A 15,470-nucleotide genomic window follows, 5' to 3' on the forward strand; every position below is an offset into this window, starting at 1 on the left:
CGATGGCAAACTTCGAATTTGATATTCCTGATTATAGTCACAGCGCAGTATCCCCTGAAGTCACAGTAGGCCAGCTGTACGAGCAGACCAAACTAAGGATGTTGCGCGTCTACACAACCACACTGGCTAAAGACGTGACACCGGTATCTGATGCATCATCGGACTTCGAGCCCCCAGAGGAGAGTCCAATGAAGGTAATGTATCTTCTGCCTCGTATCAATACTATATTGTATTTATATTGATAGGCTATTGTGAAATCTGGGGCGGGAGGTGTTTATCAAGTGGTAGCCCATTGTGGACAAACATTATGCGATTTGATTTCGCCCTGCAGCTTAAATAAGATTGAGCTAGGTCTGGTTATAGCCAGGCTAGACAAACATGTATTTCAAATTCTAAAATGAAAATAACGGAGTAAGTACTGAATAGTAATGGGCCACAGAATTTGACTAAAGACTTGTGTATGCGTGTATGATAAGTCAAGGTGCGCCGCCAGAGAGGCGCTTAGCTGCTGCGGGCCTTTCTCACTTAAAGTGTCATTCCAGAGGACAACAGTGAATATAGGCTACTGTTGGTCTTATTAAATGTGCACTGTACATTCACTGTTAGCCTCAGTGATTTGTAGGATAAATATATTGTCTTAATTCAATGTCAAATCTATTAGGAACAAGAAGCTACACTTCCCTACACTTATAACAAGTTCTGAAAGATTTTTTTGAACAGTTGGACAATATCTGAATTCGTTATAGACTAAGACAAGGCTGAGACGATCCTTGAGGAACAAAACCAGGAGAAGTCATCACTGGAGGACTACAACTGATTATCAAGTGGATCATCCAGAGAGCTCCGCCGATGTAGGTGCAGCACCCAGTGGTTCAATGGAGGAAAAACATGAAAACGTAAGCCCCTTTACGTGGACCCAGTCTGTGATAGAACTTGTGTTGTATGGAGATTAATTTGTTCAGTAATGTTCAAACATAAATTTTTAAGATTCAAACTAAAAAATATGTATTAAAAGTTATAGTTTCCTGTAGTGGCATTTAAGTTGCATCTGCATGACACAGCAGCTATGTTTAGAATAAATCACAGGTGAAATCTATGAGGACAGAGAGATGGAGAGATCATGATTTCGTTGCAAACAACCAATGTAATTCGATCTTAAATTTTGACTGCAGCTAATGGAAATGGGCCAATGGTTTTCAATTCAATGCCACATTAACTCAATGCATATACCATAACAAACCTGCTCAGGTGCAAGGTGTGAATGTGATAGTACACATGACTGCTTGGATCAGATGATGCAAAATCAAAGATAAGGTAATAATTGCATGTTTGTTTTAATTGAATTATCAACAGACAGAAGAACCAATCAGCCAATCAAGACAAGCAACTTCTGTGATGAGTAACACAGAGGTTCTGCATCCACCATCTGCCGATACTTGCCAATCAACAAGCAGCCATGGATCTGAAGATGAATGGCTGAGTCAAATCAAGATGCAAGCCAGTCGCTAAATGATGAGGCAGATCTTGCCCTTGCCATCCAAGCATCTCTTGAGGAATTTGAAGTACACTTTGGACCCGTTATTGGTGATGATGGGGATAATCAAGACTCCACCCTTCCCTGGAATCCACATGACTTTAACAGTATGCAGTTATAGTGTAGAACTAAGCTCTTACATTACTGCCATGGATGACTGCCATTATTGATCCATTTGAAGAGTTTTTCTTATAATTGCAATGTCTATAAAATGTACAAAATACAGTGACAAATTGCCAATGTCTTCAGATTGATTTTTTATCCAAATATTCCAAATTAAAAGATATTCTATTTATTGAGATGTAACAAAAGAAAAGCAGCACATCTATGTAATGGAATCGGAGGATGAAACCCTCTTTATTGTCACATACATGCACACAGCAGAGCACACACAGAGAAATTGGTCCGCGGCATTTCACCCATCCTAGTACTAGGAGCAGTGGGCAGCTATTGTGCAGCGCCCGGGGAAAAAAATCAGGGGAGAGCGCGAATGCAGTCCCCCACTACCACAAATTATGCAGTCGAGATTCCCACATTTGGGGAATTCGCAGGGGTCAGCACAGCCGGCGTGCAGTGGCCGAGCCTCGCCCTGGGTGAACCACCTTGGTGATCATGGTATCTTCCCTGCCAGGTAAGTATATAATAATAAGTATAATTTATTATATCTAATGTACCTAATCACAGCTTTTCATGCTGATTAATATATTGATTGTCAAAGATGTTTATTCATTTTATACTTACTAATCGATGAATCAATCAACATTCACATCTATTTGCCTTTTTTTTTTATCTTGTAGCACTCTACACTGAATGACGGACCTGAATCATCAAGCAGTCTTCCAGCTGCACCAGACCCATCTGAAAAATAATTTCTCCTTGTGAAAGTAAGACAAGTAAACATAGTCGATGATGTCCTTAATGTCTTCATGGAACCAAAAGTACTGAAAGCTAATCTAAAAATGGAGTTTACAGATGAGAAAGCTGTGGATAGTGATGGTGTGTCAAGAGAGGCATACTCTGCGTTCTGGGAACATTTCTTGGAACAGTGTGAGGGGGAAGAAGAATGAGTACCCAGACTGCAACCAGACTATTCCGAGAAGTAATGGCAAGCTCTTGGAAGAGTGTGGTTGGAAGGATACCTGGACCATAAATTCATGCCAATCAGACTGTCACCACCTTTTGTTCTAGCCTGTTGTCAAGGAGTTAGTTCAGGGATGAAGAATTCTTGATGATGTCATTTGCCAGATTTCTTTCAGGGAATGAGCGTGCATCGCTTGAAAAAGCACTACAGGGCAACATTGATGAAACTGTTGAAGAGGACTTACTTGAGATCTACTCAAGAATGGGCTCACACTTCCTGCCCTGTAAAGACAACTTACGAGCTGCCATCTTAACAATGGCGTACAAAGCTATGATTCAAGAGCCTAAGTTCATAATTGACTGTTTTCACTCCAGTATTCACAATGCTGTGCCAGCACTCATAACCAAAGAGAGCATAATGTGCTTTACGAATCTATGAGGCCAACTAACAAGAAAGTGGCCCAGATGATAAAGCCATCAACTGAAAGTCTAAATCCACAAGAGCAGACAGCTCTTAACCACCTGCTACGGTGTGTTAGAAGCATCGACCCAAAAAAATTGGAGATGTTCTTACGCTTGTGCCTAGGATCCACTGTGCTGTGCAAAGACACAATCGAAGTAACTTTTAATAAGATTGTGTGGTTTAAGTCGCAGGCCTGTAGCACACACATGTGGAGCGGTTCTTGAGTTACCATGCACCTACAGCTCATACCCTGAGTTTCGTAAAGAATTTGACAATATCCTGTCTGGTGACCGCTTTACAATGGATATTGTGTAGTGAATGTAAGGGAACTTACACATGTCCATCTTCAACAGATATTGTTATGACATTTGTCGGTAACATTTTATTTTATGGGGTCCCAAATACAGTGTATCTACACCATGAAGTGTAATAAACTGTGTAACAATATGTAATATCATGTATCATGTATGTAACCACTGACCCTTACCCTATGTACACTGTAAATGCATGGTATTAGTACACTAGTGCACTTAGTGATTTAGATACATTTGATCGTTGTAAAATAAAGTTTTACCCATTTGGGTAAAACTTTATTTTAAGGGGTCCCTGATACAATGTATCAACACCATTAAGTAGAGGGTGACTACTAATATGTAATGCCACGCATTTACATTGTACATACATTGTGGAAGGTTAGGGGTTAGGTACAATTGAAATAGATGATATTAGTACATAGGTTGTGACACTGTACTTAATGATGTAGATTCATTGAATCAGGGACCCCTCAAAATAAAGTGTTACCCCCATTTGTTTGAAACAAACTATTTCTACAGATGTACATTTATTTACATTCAAAGCACTTCTTTTGTTCATACATGTATTACACAACCAAGAAAACACTGTACGGAGAAGTGATGTAGAGAGCTGAGATCAGTCTGATGAATTATCTGATGAGACTGCTGTACACTTAAAACAAACAAATTTCAGTTTTGACCGTTTTTGGTTTTATTTCCTTACTCTAAATGTTTTTGATGTAGGCCTAATCTGAGTTAGGAATCCACTTTGGATATTTATAGTAACAGACAGTTTACGTTTAGTCAGAAAGGTCTCTGATCACATTTGTTCATTCATGTATTACAACTAAGAAAACAGTGCTGGCTACTACGAGGAGAGGAAATTAAATCAGATTCAACTTTATTTATAAAGCCCTTTAAAAACAGCCGCAGCTGAAACAAAGTGCTGCACATGGATAAAAACACGTAGCACAAAACACAAAAACAATATGAAAACAACAATAACAATATGAAAACAACAAGACCAATGAAACAAACACAGTCTCATGCTGGGTTAAAAGCCAAGGAATAGAAATGGGTTTTAAGACGAGTTTAGATTTTTGTTTATTTTGTTATTGTAACATTTATTTTGCTGTGATATGTGCAAGCACTCTGAGTTTGGAATTTTGCTTAAGTTAAAAAGACAGGTCTAGTTTAATAATTTTGACAAGTCAGAAAGGTGGGTCCGTGTAGCCTACTTATAAAAATGATTGCATATACAAATATTTGCATGTTGGTACTGTTCTGTCAAGAGCATAATGTTGTTCAATAAAGATTCCTTGTTGTTCTTCTTTTCTTTATTGTGGTTTTGTTTGTTTCCTGTTCATTACAGATTTAAAGTCAAAGTAAAACATCAATGACAATGCTCCTGTCCTGTACCACAACAAATGTAGTTACATCTCAAATTAGAGCGCAGATCTTATCTCATTCTTCAAATGCAGGTACAAATCCACTGCTTGATAAACATCAGCTGGAAGATGCAGCTGTGACTCAACCATCAGAACGTTGCAGATGTAGATGTCTGTGTCACATGGCACTGCTGGTCAAAATGTGCAGTTACTCTGACATAACTGTACATCAGCTCTGTCCACTGGGGAAAGGCAGTCTTCACTTCGGTAGAGTTTTGGGAACAATGATTCGGGGTCGACCACTGGGTACCCCGTCATTCTTCGATGGTCTGATGAAATGTGAATCCCACACTTTGATGGTCTCATCTAATTCGTCCTAGAAAAATAGAATTCATTATTCTCATGGGCCTTACATACGTTATGAAATTATTTGAAACTAATCCCGTTAAATGTTAAAGTTGTTGATGAAGTGCATTTTTGGAAATAAACAAAACATTGAAAATCAGAGTTGGTTGCTGCATTTGCCATGTCAGCACCATGGACAGCTTCGTAGCTCAGCTGATGTAGAAAAGCACCGCAGACCATGCTAAAAAAAATGCTGTTAGAGCCATCTTCACTTTTCATTATGAATTATTGGAATTATTACTGTATGGACACCACATGGATGAGACACTTGAGTGCCATACAGTAGGCCCTTTTCACCACCATGCAGTGCCTGCTCATTGGAGAGTTTAAGATGATAGAATGTTTAACACAATAGCCTATGGCACATTTGTAGCTTACCTGAATGACTCCCATGAAGCAGAACAGAATTAGACTTCTGTCCAAATAAGTACCATCAAACAAACCACGGTCTTTCAGATCAGTGAACAGAGAAATGTAGAATTCCATTGATTCCCTTCTGAGGAAGCCCCACCAACTCTCTATTTGCTGATTTGCTGTGCTTACCCCTTCAATGTAGCTGTCAATACCAGAGCCGTCGTGAATGTTGCGACGGAGAAAACGCTGAAAGTCTCTGACTTTACCAATCTCTGTGCCCCGGTCGGCTCTGGCAATCCTTGGACAGCCACCTGATCTCTTGACTGCCTCTATGTAGTAGCCTCCAATGATTTTTGGGTCACTGCTGGTAGTGAATGCATTCATCCAGATAATTTTACGGGAAAACCCGTCAATGCAGCCGTTTATACAGATACTGAAAGGTTTCAGTTTGTCATAGGAGTCGAAGTGCCAAATATAATTGGGCCCTTTTGCAAAATACCTTCGGCGATGGAGACGTCTTAGCCCTCTGAGTTCAACACCCCGTGGGTCAAGTTCTTTCAGAATTAATCGGATCTCTTCTTTCTTGACGTGCAATCCATTCTCCATGCATTTTCTGTACATCCACCTATACCCACAGAGCTGGCCAGATGTTTTTAACTATTCCTCAATGAACTCAACTACAGGATCCAAAGTGGTGTAGTTCTTGCGCCCAGAAAGACCACACGACTTCAGAATTCGTTTTAAATGTCTCTGAGACACAACATAACGGTGACGACTTGCAAGTGAAGTAACTATGTCTTTATAATGAAGTGATCACGCAAAACCTTCGCGTGAGCACGGGAAACTTTCACGTGAGCACGGGAAACTTTCGTGTGAGCATGGGAAACGTAAAAAGAAAAAAATGTATTTACCCATGTCCCTTTAAGGGTCCGTAGTATCCGGTTGAAGGAACGATGATAATATTATAAACAAGGGAATATTATCATCGTTCTTTCAAACGGATACTGTTTTAGCATGTGAGTACTTTTGTTTTGAAATAATTTCAGAGTTTCGCCTCGCTCTAATGACCATTTCACCATTCAGAAAGGTAAAAAGCAAAAACGGAAAAAAGCCTCTCAGACGCTCTTCCGTTACCTGGTTCAAGACAGAAAAACAAATGTTCCGTAGATACACGGTTTAAATACAAATGCTTCACACAACTTGAGTTTAAAAAAAAAAAAGACTCAAAAGATTAATACTAGAATTCTTTAAAAATGGAAGCTACTGTATATGGTCATTGTGTTATAGGTGCAAATAAATGAGGCCTGAGCCAGTGCATCATAAAAATCACAACAGTTTATGTAATGTTTTAGAATACACTGAACAAAACAACTGTTCCTTCAGGATTTGCTGATTTTCCATTTTGATAAAGCTGGCAAAAATAACTATAAACTCCTTTCCTCCTCAGTCTCTCATGATCTTGTGACAATGTGAGATCACCTAATCATGAGATTCCACGTGAGTACATAGCAAAGTTGGAACCTTATTTTCAAATCTCTCACAGTACAAACTGTAACTTTATATCACCCGACCCTACTTGTGCTATTAATGAAGCTGTCAATACAAGTGAGCAGCAGAGGTACCATTTGTGAGTTATAGCTATCTTAACTTGCATAACAGATAAGCAGCAACATGGACGTTAATGTTTGATTGGGGGAGGGGGAATGCATTGATAAGTGAATTATTCAGAGTATCTTAAGTGGGTTATCCTCAATGGTTGTGCTAATGCAAGCAGCCACTCTAAATGTTTCATTACTGTTAATCACAAATCATCTTAAAGTGACATCTCAGTGTCCAATCAGATAATGAGGAGGACGGAGATGTATCGTTAGACAATACGCAGAAATATTACCGGTGATGATGTCACCTATACATAGTAAGAGCTAGGAAGTATTGCGTAATACAGGGCAGGGCTCCATGAGAGAGAAAGACACAGGGAGGGAACGCCAGTTTGTGGGCAGAACTTTGCCCTGCTCCCTACTGACTGATGATATAATACTTTCAGTCCGTTGTCATGGAAACAAACAGCCACCACAGGCTGAATTTGGCATGGGGGGGGGTAGGATGGCGATTGGAGAGGGTTGTCTGACTGCATTTGGAGATTTGGAAGGCAGGCGCTCATTTGGATTGCACTGAGTTTGTGGGAGTGTGTGTATGTGTTGCCGTTTTGATGACTAAGCATATTATATTACAGTAAGGTACAGGCCAGACCGGACCTCTGGAGTAAAGGCTTGAGAGAGGATTTCATTCTGTGTTTAGAGGGAGGGATAGATAAACAAAGAGAGTGAGAGACAGAGCAGTACAAACATACTATTTTCTGACACTTGAAACCATTTTGATGAAACAGTGAAATTCTTATGAGACTTCAAAGATCACCCGGGCTGAAAAAAACATGACCATCGGAGAGGAACACATTTTCAGTTTATGACTGTGTGGGGTCTTTTTTTTTTATAGTTTTGACATTATTTCCATTAATGATGATAACATTGTCAATTGCACATTGCACAGCAACATGGCTACATGTACAGTATGCTCCAGGTGACAACATTATGAAGAAAAGTAACCATTTTGTCTAAACGACCTTAATTGGTGTTAAAATAATGGTAATAATCTCAAATGTTTGCATACGAAACCACAGGTTACAAACTTAAAGTTAAACAAGATTTTATGTAAACTATTGCCATTTCTCAAATCCCATACTTATGTTATAACATTAGCTGTTTTGAGAGTATAAATGTGTCTCAGTATGGCAAAATGTGAGCACACGAATGTTGGGTGTTGTTGAGTCTAAGATGCTGGACGCTTCTCAGGCTAACAGTCGCCATCTTTGCTACTGTATGTAATGGAAGTTTGGAGGAACATCCGCTATTGCTTCGCTAAACCATTATTATACAAATAAAACTTATACATGACTGTTTTTATATTTAAGTAATGAACCATTATTCTGTCAAAAAGAAGCCAAGGTAAGTTGGATAAGGTTAATTGAGCAGTCAGTTTTAATTTGGTTTAGCAAACGACTGTTGCTAGCTAGCTAACAGCGGCAATCGTCACTTCCGGTGAGGGCACAGCAGCTGTGTGCCGTTTGAGACACTAAACAGAATTGGCGTGTTCACAGTGAATAGCATGGCAGTGAACTAAGGGAAGTATCTCAATTGTGACACACTCCAATAATGGTACGTACATGCTGTTTAATTCATGCCATGTTACTGGCTCATTCCTTACCTGTGTGGCTACCAGTGGAGTAAAACACCCAGTCATTCAAGCAAGATTGTGGTTGTAGGTTCAATCCCCTAAGAACCTACAGGATTAATATCGTATCTCTTTACCACCACCCTTTACCATAGTCCTTAACCCCAAACAGAGCCAGTGCACAACTGATCAGACAGTTGCTGCTCTTGGCAGATTCCAGGTGTGAATCTATAACAGAGGAATGTAATCAAGGTGTTCCTGATAAAAGAGATCAATGCTCTTTGCGTTTGGTTATGCAACTCCCTCAAACACCTTAACCTTCTTCACACGTATGCAAAAAGAGCATCAGTCTGGGGATATTGTTACCCAGTTTGGCTTCGATTTGATGCTAACAAATCTGTACATGAATCTGTAATCTCTCCTTTCTCTTTATTGTTGGCTCATTCATTTTTAGTTCCAGCAATAACATTCTACCAGCTAACACCATATATCATCAATGCTTAAGCTTAAAAATGTCATAGTGTCAAACCAGAACTTTCAGTATATGGATTAAGAAGTGTAAGTGTCAGATTTAGAAAGCTGCGTGGTTATTTCACTGAGTCGGAGACTCTTTTCTGGGCTACTAGTACTTAATTGTCCCTAACTATTGTCAAGAAAACAATACTAATAAAGAGGTAAAGTAGGGAAACAATCAACAAACTCTTACAATGGTTAAAACAACAGATATTACATCAACATGCATCCAAACCCAAACAGATCTCTGCTTGTTTATCTTTTTTTTCTATCTCTCTTACTTTTCTTATAGGTTTTTTGCCTTATCTTTTCCTTTTTCATATTTCAGTCATTCTTTTTTCAAACGTTTACTTATTTCTGTCCTTTTTTAAGTTTAATTAATAAATCTATGGTATTTTATTTCCATTTGGTAGTAGGTCAAAATTGTGAATAAACGGGGAAAAAGTCAAATTCTGTCCTGGTTATAGGGCTTTGTCTGTCTTTTCCTGTGATTACCCTTGTGTGTATTTAGTCCTGTCTTCCCTTTTACTCCTTGTTCGTTTGTTGTCGCTTTCCCCATGGTCTGTACCTGAATTCAGGTTGTCTCCATGTTTGTTGAAGTCATGCTCCCCGGTTAGTATATGTTAAAGGTCTCCTATTGTATGCTATATTTGAACAATATATTATAGGGCCATATCTCTACAAAACATTTACCACTAGAACAGAGACATTATATGTGTTATATAAACAACAACTCTAAGTCCCTCCTGCAGACATCCTGCTGAATACACAGACACACAGAGCTACTGCGGAGGGGATTCAGCTCGCGACTGTATATGGGGACGATAGGTTGGGACGTGTCACGTGGGCGGGACGTTGCCAGGAGTTCAATGTAAAGCCAGCCCACATTTCGGTTATGACGTCATAACGGCAGCAAATCTGGATCAGCTCGTTTGTACCTCCGTTTTTAGAGATGTGGGTAAGGAGGAAAAGAGAGGGTTGTATTTACTGACACGTTGTGAGTCTCCTTACACACCAGGGATACATATTTATGTATAAAAGACAGCAGAAAGTGCATTTTGCATAATAGGGGACCTTTAAGTTCATTCTTGTTTGTGATTATTTTTACTGCACTTGGGTCCTATTTTCCCCAACCCTGACAAATTCCTAAGCGTTTTGTCCTTTATTAAGAAACTGATGGTTAAAACTACAAAAATAAAAGAGGTTATAATAAATAATAACTATCTTTGAAGTCCTTTGTGTTGGCTTGTTTTCACAATGGGATTTGAGTGTTATCTGACTGTCTATCTTTGGCTTCCTCAGTTGATTGAGTTAAACTAGGGGAGAGACTTCTACAGTAAAGTGCCACAGTGGAACTCCATTAGCAGATCTGTGGGTGTTGTGATGGTGATAAATATGCCATTAATGAATTTGCTGCTAACTCGCTCCACACAGGGGTGTGAGGCACAATGGATCCGCAATACATCTCCCTCTGCTCTCTCCTGTCAAACTACCGTCAACTGGAAGCTCTCCAGCCTATTATCAATCCTAGGATTCTGCATCTCACACTTCTGGCTAATTATGCACAGTGGGAGATGTTTTTTTTGTGTGTAGTCACTGTGTACTTTCTCAGTGAAAAAAAAACAAAGAAAAGATCTCCTGAATAATGCCTTAGTCCCTTCTCTGATAACGTTCAGCTGTAATAACCAGCTGGTGAAATTTTACTTGGTGGTGAGTTTAAGGAGGGTGTAAAACAATGATGATTGTTTTGAGAGATGAACTGAGCTGGCAGCAGATATTTGGACTTGAAAGGAAACGGAAGCAATGTTTTTTAGAAACAGGAGTAGAAACTGGGATGGCAATCAAGAACTGGTTTCAGATTAAAACCAGTTCCAAATGTACTGATCCATTGGAATTACATGAGGCCATCAATAAATATATGAGTCGCTCTCACAGGCGATCATTGCTGAAACTCATCAAGACTTCTTGAGGTTGCGACAAGGAGCAGTGTTCCCTAGATGTTAACCCTAACTCTTATCTCTATATCAAATTAAAAGTAGGCCAATGCAAAGACACGGACCGGCATGAGCTAGGCAGCGCGAATAAAACAAGTTTGCATTACTCGCTTAATTGGAAGTTGTTTCGAAAAAGCCAATCAGCGATGAGAATCTCTGCCTGTCGTCACTGACGCGCTAACGTTGTTGAATTAAAAAACAAAACATCAGCCGTAAGCTGATTACCCACATCTCTAAAAGCGGGGGAACAATGGAGCTGATCCAGATTTGCGGCCGTCATGACGTCATATTAGAAATCCCCTCCCCAGCTGTGTGTCTGAGTGTTCAGCAGGATGTCTGCAGGAGGGACTGAGAGTTGTTGTTATATAATACATATAATGTCTCTGTTCTAGTGGTAAACACTGAGAAGTGTTTCAGAGATAATGCTGGATGGGGTTTGGAACATAATATGGGGTTTAATCACGGCAGCATAGCTGAGTTTCTCCCGGTAGAAAACTCTCTTCACAGAGAGATCATGACGCTCCAAAGGGGCGTGGCCAGCAGCAGCTCCAAAGGGGCGTGGCCAGCAGCAGCTCCAAAGGGGCGTGGCCAGCAGCAGCTAGTTCATTTAAAGCTACAGTCACAGAATCAGCACTTCAGGAGCAGGGCTGAAATAGAGGGGGATGAGGCATGCTACAATGGGGGATCTGTTTGGTATTTTGAGCAAAACACTTCACAGACAAGTTTTATAGATATGAATCTATAATATATTGTTCAAATATAGCATAATAGGAGACCTTTAAGGCAAAAATATGAAAACATTTTTGTTGTTGATATCGACAATGGTTTCTACCTGGACATAAGCCCTGCCTCGTTGCCAGCCTATCTAATTTGAGTGCCGCGAATAAACACAAATGAATGAGCGGTAAATCTTGCGCGAGTAAGGCAGGTGAATCTTTGCTTTGCATCTGGTTTGAATGCACCTTAACCGTAACTGTATCTACACATGTTCAATCACTATTTAACACAGATCTCTAGATAATAGGAGAAAAAAAGCCACAGCTGGCCTGTATTCGTATCTAGTCAAAGGGAATAGGTTCACTGAAGCGCAGCGCAATCGCCTTGAAAAAAACGTTTGACTTTCACAACACTGGCTTTCCTAAAGCCGTGAGATGATCAGCCGTGCAGCTGTGATGCAAACATACTCATCTCAGAACACACAGCTTCCCATCAATCATATGGCTGCAGGCAAAGCATTATGGGAGTCAGACTTGATTGCAGATGGAAGGTAGAGCAAAGTTTAACACTGACACACTTTTACAGACATGATGAAGAGATTTCATTCACGCTGATGTCATAAGGAGTCATTCCTGTGAAGCTGTGAATGATTTAATGGCGCTGGGACAATAAAGAGCAAACACTAAGGACAATAACCAAAACAACAACCGAGGGGATGATGGGGCTCAGTGTGACAAAAAAAAGAACAAGGTGATTAAAGTTGCATTTCCCACCCTCGGGGATCTATATAAGCTCATCCCTGTGTACTCCTCGTGCACTTTCAGAGCGCACGTGGAAGGCTGGGGGCCTGTTCTGCACATGCTCAGTGGGCGATGATGATGCAGGCTGACACATTGCATGTCGTGAAAGTAGTTACCGTGCTGAGTAATGTGACATTTTAGGACTCCCGCTTTTTTCCCTTTCTTGCAGTTTGTAGCACGCACATACTACACCCCAACAAACATCATACACAGATGTGCTTACATGCACACATACACATATATCACGAGTGTATTTCCCTTCAGCGGAGAACACTGACACAATGGTTTCTGCATGGTTTGATTAGACACATCACTCACTACTCCATGACTCCATGTTTATTATGCTACACTTATCCACTTTGTTTCTTTCTAGTTCAAGCTTTCTTGGTGGGGACTGTGACAAAAAACGTTAACGGTTTGCTGCCAACAAAAATGACGTAATTTTGCATGAACCGTGAATAAGAACATTATATTAGTTTGATGCTGTTATCGAAAGCGACTTATATAAACTCAATTCTGTGAGCAATCGGGGGTGGAGTTTCTTGCCCAGGGACACAATGACATGCTGACTGCAGTGGGATTGGAACCAGCTCTCCCATGATCCGAAGATCAGCGCACTATCCTGCTGCGCCACAGCCGCCCAGAACAGAATCTGTATTCACACATGGACAGCTGCAGTTAAAGGTTAAAGAACACGGATTGTCAGTTAAAAATAAAGCAAACATATTTCCTTATCTTTTTAAATTACTATTATAACAAGTTGTCAAGATCAGTCACGTGTTCAAATACGTTAGTCGTAATAAACAGTAACCTTTTGTACATACGCTCTTTTGTTGACATGATTTTGAATAAAGTAAAAAGTAGGAGTGAGAAGCGCTTTTTGTTTGAATCCTGTTTTTTCCTATTTTTTTAGCCTAGGTTAGAAGCCTGTATGTTATTATTTTATTTGTTTTATTTTGTTAAGTAAGTTTAAAGTCCTTTTGTACAGACGTTTTTTTTGTTTTTGTTATGTGTGTTTTGTCCCACATCTGAAGCTTCAATTCAACTACTAAAGGACATTTTCATTGTCACTGACTCTTTCTTGGGAGTAGGAGGGGTGGGGATTGCCGGAGGCCTGTACGACAAAGCAGGGCTTGGAGTTAGCAAAGTAACTTCATGGTTAACTCAGAGTTTTCAGTCCTAGATGCTGGTTCACTTCTTACTGGGGTAGATCGCCTTATGCTGAACACCTAAGAGATCAGTGAAAGCACCGCCTACTGAACAATCAGAGCTCTGTGTGCGGAGTTCAAAGCTATCATGTCATATTACAGGCTAAAGGAACTACAGTTTAAACTGCTGTATGCAGGAAAGACGGTTGGCAATAAATCACTGGCTTTGGCAGAGCAGTTTCACTATTGTTACATTTTCGGTAAGCAAGCTAATTTAAATATCTGCCACAGCATAAGTTACCGGAGCAAGTTATTCATTGCATTGAGTTCAGTCAGCGCTGTCAGTTCAGTCGGCAATGTGTCACACTTAACATCATAGTATATAATATATATTTCCTTATCTGTGCCAGTTTCTCAAGCCGGATCGGGGCGTGCAACGCTTACAGGGTTGTTTTTATCCTGGATTAAGTGTTGAAATTATGGATGTTTAAAGTTTAACTTCTTACTTGACTAACATGATAGTTATCTTACATTCATGAAGTATGACGCTCCACTGTCAGTATGCTTCTCCAGTTTTGAGAATGGTCAAATGTTGCTAACTCCGCTCCTTTCATGCGCTCTCAGCCGGACAGTGAAACCCTGGGTTGATAACCAGCGTCGTAGGACTGCTTAGCCAGACTGCGTATGTTTAGCCAGATAACTCGTAGGCTACAGGCCTCAGGCCATAACACACATCATCTAAACTTCTTGGTTTGAAGGTGAAACTGTAATACATTTTTTGATCCCACAATACAGGTACAAGTCATCAGTTGAAATGTGGAACTCAGTGCCAGACAATGGACAGTTTGGGTGATCATTTCAGAGAGCAGACAAGAGCTGGCTTAAGTATACGGGTGTGCTTTCAGTTTAAACAGTCACCTTTTAAACTCTGTAATGTCATGATCTGAGTTTTTATTTCCCATTTTGAAATGCCTCCTCTTATTTTGTCTTGTTTTACTTCTGATTTTTGTATTTTCCTTCTCCTGTGTTCTCCAAGTCTTCCAGTGTTCCTTGTTTTGTTTTGCTACTTTCCTTTTATTTTACCTTGCTTTTATAATTTCATACCTGCTTCCAATCTTTCATTCTGCATTTGGGTCCCGATTCCCTACCCCCATGACAGTAAAAATCCCTAAGCTCTTTATATAATAGTATTAAGAACTAGGCAGGTGTTGTTTCTGTACTTGCTGATGTAGGTTAATTAAAAGTTAATGATGACTCTCCCTCTTTTGCTGCTGGAACATCCACACTTCACATTACCCTGGTTGTTTTGCTTCCAGGGAATTACAAAATGCTCTCTGGTACGCAGAAATGTAGTGTATGTCAAGGGCTTTTATTGTGAAAGGGAGAATGCGACCCCGAGTCTGACAGAATTGCATTGTTATGCAAGGCTTATAAAAAGATAAATATAAACGCAGATCATGTCTTTATTCTAGGACATCACATTATGCTCACAACATTAACTTTATAATGATAATGATATTGCCACTCAACATCACCGGGGATTGACTAACTGG

General features: G+C 40.0%; 1 protein-coding gene and 1 non-coding gene across 2 annotated transcripts in view; both read right to left on the reverse strand.

Annotated features, from left to right (window-relative positions):
* Positions 1-15,470, reverse strand: part of LOC134865060 (sodium/potassium/calcium exchanger 3-like) — an 89,684-nt gene that overhangs the window by 60,575 nt on the left and 13,639 nt on the right. The gene's annotated exons all lie outside the window — the stretch shown is intronic.
* LOC134865342 (U1 spliceosomal RNA) lies at positions 2,010-2,173 on the reverse strand. Its single transcript, XR_010165934.1, has one exon. It is a non-coding gene; the product is annotated as a U1 spliceosomal RNA (small nuclear RNA).

This window comes from Eleginops maclovinus, chromosome 5, assembly GCF_036324505.1.
Source record: "Eleginops maclovinus isolate JMC-PN-2008 ecotype Puerto Natales chromosome 5, JC_Emac_rtc_rv5, whole genome shotgun sequence".
Lineage (NCBI taxonomy): Eukaryota > Metazoa > Chordata > Actinopteri > Perciformes > Eleginopidae > Eleginops > Eleginops maclovinus.